The following is a 5,000-nucleotide window of genomic DNA, read 5'->3' as shown; positions in this document are numbered from 1 at the left end:
TCAAACACACATTCACACACTGATGCCAGAGGAGACCATGCAAGGCACCAACCTGCACATTGGGAGCAATTAGGGGTTCAGAGTCTTGCTCAAGGACACTTTGACACTAACTCTGGGCGAGCCCGGGTTCGAACTGGCAACCTTGCGGTTCCCATCTGGTCACTCTACCCCTGAACCACTGCTGCCCCACAGTACTCATAGTATGCACTATAATAATACACGCACGCACGCACGCACGCACGCACGCACGCACGCACGCAGCCACGCACGCACACACACACACACACACACACACACACACACACACACACACACACACACACACACACACACACACTTATTGTACATGCACTTTACTGTCAGTATACAGTAATGACGTTTTTACGTACCACTCTCACCACAAGCAAACAATGCTGTGTTGAATTTTGCCACATCTCAGTTTTGATTAATTGAACACAGAGGCCCTTGCCATTTGAAGGAACCTTTCAGAAACACTGTTGGATTTACTCTAGCACAGTGACAGTGTCCATGGTCCTGAGTTCATGCTGGGTTCACTCTGGCTCCACGGACAGTGACACTGTCCATGGTGCTAGAGTGAACCATAGACATATCAGGCTCTGGGGCGAATGCTTTCAAGGGAGTTAGTTAGTGCTTAGTCCGCGTTAGTGCTTCACAGAATCTTGAAGAGCTCTAATTCAGGTAACACAGCAGCAGCCAGTAACAATGAAACACAGGGCAGGAGTTATGGCTACTTACACTTTCTGAAAATAGCAGATATACAAGCTGTGTTGTGAGCTTGTAGATCTGCTATTTTCAGCATGCAACCAAGTGTAAAATGACTTATACTGGATCTCTTGTGCACTAACTAGTCCCTTCCTAACATTTTAGTCTAGTTTTTATTTGTTGATGAACTTTAGCCTATTTAGCCTTAGTTTTAGTCGTCTTAGCTTAGTTTTCATTTAGTTTCCGTTTAGTGTTTGTCAGTGAAAAAAGGTAGTCGACGAACATTTTTCGAAATCAACACGGCTGCTAAGAGCAAAAGTGTCAAGAGCCATTGATCATGAGTTTTAATCAGCTGTGTGGAGGGAGATAAATAGGCAGATTAATATGACACTTTGTGATCTTTTCCAGGCAGTGTTCTCGACTTCCTGCATTATTATTGACTGACATAGATCACTCAAATGAATTGAATGAATGACAACAGGAAGTGATGCCCGTAATTAACACAAGGCCTCGGGGGAATCACTCGTGGCTATATTTAGTTTTATAGTTCGCCGAGGAGGTCCCCAGGGGTCTACACTTTGTCCCCTCCTTGTTTCTGCGCCAAATGTCGTTGTTGAAAATAGCTGATCTACAACAAGGTCACAATGCATCGCAGTAGGACGTGTTGTTGTGAGCCGGTTGATTGCCTTTTTTTCCTAATGACTGTTTGCCCCAGAATATGGATGCTAGGGTTCATGTGGTTAAGAGGAATGAGATTCATTCTAATACATTTGAATACATTTTCTTTCATAGACTGTAGACTAACAAAAATGTAAAATTAAGCCTAATAACATACCACAAGGTGTGTTGGAGGCTGTATTTCTGAACACTCAGGCCTATTTTTGCATCAATCACCAAAGCAGACTTTAGTTTGAAGAAACTACATATTCATAATATGCTCACTAATGGAAACATAATATTTAACAAATCCAACTGATTTATTTAGCGCTGTTGGCTACATTTCCTGAGCAATGTACAAAACAATTAGGCTACTTTGCTACAGGCAGCCATTAACTTGACATTTTGTGTAAGGTGGTACAATTTTGGAAGGTCTGAGGAAAGGCTTTGGCCCGAAGCGTTACCACCTTTAAGTAAAGAAATATTTGGGAGCTGAAATTGGTCGGTGTGCAGACTATTTTATTCTTACTCTATGGCTGTCTTTTGATCCGGCACCCAGTCTTTAGGTAATTGGATGTGCGTGTCTTCCGGCTGTTTGTTCAGCCTCTTTTGCTACTAGGTGGTCCCTCTGGTACCGTTGACTTCACTTTACAGGATTTGAGAATGTACATGTTGTTTTATGTTGTGATGTTGGACCCAGGAAGGCTAGTGACTGTGGCAGCGGAAGCTAATGGGGATCTGAATTAGTGTTGTTTTTGACAGCAAATCATTTTATTTAGTTTTAGTCATAGCCTTTTGAATAATTTTAATTTAGTTTTAGTCACATTTTATTCACCTGGAATGTTTTAGTGTTAGTCTAGTTCTTTTAGTTGACTAAATATCACAAGATTTTAGTCAAATCTACAGTTGATTTAGTCGACTAATGTGTAATTTGTCAATATATCATAGTTTTAGTCATCATGGCTTAGTTTTCATTTCGTTTTTATTCAGTTTTCCTCAGTGTAAAACCGTAGTTGACGACCATTTTTCGTCATAGTTTTAGTTGAAGAAATCAACACTGATCTGAATGAAGGATGAATAATGAAGTTTGGAGTTTAGCTTCAAACCAACACTGGTTTCATGACAGCAGGCCAACAGTATATAGAACGGTATAGAACGTTAGGTTACATCATAACCTTTGTTCTCTCAGGGAACAGACTATCTCTCCGCACTGTTGTACTTTCCAAACGTATTGGGGGGATTGACCCCCCGCTCGGGTCAGATGATGCATCTTGAATGTACTCGGTTGTATTGCAAGGCACCAGTGCTAACCACTGAGCCACTGTGACAGCTGTGGAAAGAGCTGTGGCCAGTTCAGAGCCACCCGGGGACCAGATTGACATGCTCCACCCCCAGAGGAGGGTCATCTCTGCCCCGAGAGAAGACGTTGTGGACGTAGGCCGTGGCCACCATGCTGTCGGTTCCGATCAGCGCATCGTGGTCTTGTCGGCACGCGGCCAGGAAGAGGCAAACTTTTCCTTTCGGCGCCAACACATTTCATGTGCTGTGCTGTCCTGCCTTGGGCCCAGTTAGTGGCCGCTATAGTAGCCGCTGACTCACAGCCCCCAGCCTTCTAGCGGCGACACATCTGCTGACACCAGCTGGCATGGAAACACGGGCGCAGCACCTCATACCCGCGGAGAGGCCCACAACAAAGCCCTTTTGGCTGGCTGACACTGTGGGTGAACAAGAGCCGGTGGGACCATCTGGACTGGGTATAAGGGCCATGAGGAAAATACAGTAGCAAAGGACATCAGGGTCCGATCCGAACCTGCATGGGCCAGCTGCCATAATAGGGTACGGTGCTGTATCAGGTGAGCCTCACGCTGAGTCTCACTCATAACATGGGAGAGGCAGGACGTCCAGATGGCCTGCTCCCTCTCCGTGGTCAGCCCTTTCACTTGCCTAATTGTGGCTGTTCTGGATCCCCACTGCTGTATATCCATCCCGGGAATGGACTTTACCTGCACTCTTGCCATATACAGGTGGAGGCCTAAGCCAGTGGTTTTCAACCCTTTTCAGATCAGGACCCATTATTTATTCAGCATTTGAGCCACGGATACATGGAGCTGAGCTGTTCTGATATTGAAAACCTGGAGTCCGTCAGTCACGCCTTGTGACACGCTCCATATATGGCCAATACAGAATTAATTCAATGATGATCTGACCTCACCAAACCATGTACACTCAAGACACGCTCCATGTATGGCCAGTATAGAATTCATTCCATGCGTTGATCTGACCTCATCAAACTCTTAGATCTCCATACATGGAGCTGAGCTGTTCTGATATTGTTGATCTGACCTCCTCAAACCCTGTACACTCGAGACACAATCCATATATGGCCGGTACAGAATTAATTCCATAATGTCGATCTGACCTCATCAAAACCCTAGATCTCCATATATGGAGCTGGCCTGTTCTGACATCACAATGGTGTTCTGACATCACAATGATGACTCAAGCTCAACAGAATGATTGATCTCCAGAATATTAGATCTCAAACTCTACCTTCAAAACTCTTCACAGCACAAGACACCGGACAGCAGGACTGTTGCTCTGTTGTTTCAGTGTGAAATATATAGGTTCTCTGGTAGCTCTGGTCCATAGCCTTCTACTGCTTTGATTCTGCCCTGCAGTAAGGCTATGGGACTATCAGTTTTAAATCTCAAATCGAAATCAGACCAGCCTCTCCTCTTTTGTGGAAATCTCACGAACGTTTGACCTACTCACCAATACAAAGACGTGTTGTGTCAATAGAAAGACTACTTTCCTTAGTGGACGCACTCTGAGCCCCCCACCACACGTATAAACGGTACTTTTTGGCCAGAAAGGGATTTTCTTTCACCGGAGGAAGAATATTCTCTATGAGGCAGTTCTCTGGGCAATATCGGTAGAGGGCGCAGTGGAGTAACTAAAAGTATTTTTCTTCCGGTGGAAACAAAATCCCTTTTTGGCCAAAAAGTACCGTTTATACGTGTGGTGGGGGGCTCAGAGTGCGTCCACTAAAGAAAGTAGTCTTTCTATTGACACAACCTGTCTTTGTATTGGTGAGTAGGTCAAACGTTTGTGAGATTTCCACAAAAGAGGAGAGGCTGGTCTGATTTCGATTTGAGATTTAAAACTGATAGTCGCATAGCCTTACTGCAGGGCAGAATCGAAGCAGTGGAAGGCTATGGACCAGAGCTAGTTCTCTGGTATATAGGTTCTCTGATTGTATAGTTCAAAAAGCAAAGAGTACGGTCCAAATCCACAACTTTACAGCACATGCCACAAGAGTAATCACCGCTGCGGCCTGCGGGTGAAACGTCTAGCTAACGTCTAGACTACACAAAAGCCAGACTGCATCACCCAGACACTTACGTGACTCATCACATTACACATTACGTGGAGCCCCATATTCGAGCGTCCACTGCCACAGCAAACGGACTACCCCTGGGCACATGTGGCATGTGAGTGTCCCAGACAGTATTTCAGTATAGCAGGGTGGTGTGCAGCATGGCTGAGTGGCACTGGCGAAATGTCACATTCCTTCACGTCCATACATTGTAAATAAAAAAGGTCAACAGTCATTTAGCCAC

The 5,000-nt window shown here is 44.9% G+C and overlaps 1 protein-coding gene across 1 annotated transcript in view; it reads left to right on the top strand.

The window, feature by feature from the left end:
• dcc (DCC netrin 1 receptor) overlaps window positions 1–5,000 on the top strand; it is a 107,951-nt gene that overhangs the window by 65,004 nt on the left and 37,947 nt on the right. The gene's annotated exons all lie outside the window — the stretch shown is intronic.

This window comes from Protomyctophum bolini (assembly GCF_963924005.1).
Source record: "Protomyctophum bolini genome assembly, chromosome: 22".
Classification (NCBI taxonomy): Eukaryota; Metazoa; Chordata; class Actinopteri; order Myctophiformes; family Myctophidae; genus Protomyctophum; species Protomyctophum bolini.
The sequence above is the reverse complement of the archived record's forward strand: the minus strand, read 5'-3'. Positions and strand labels throughout refer to the sequence as shown.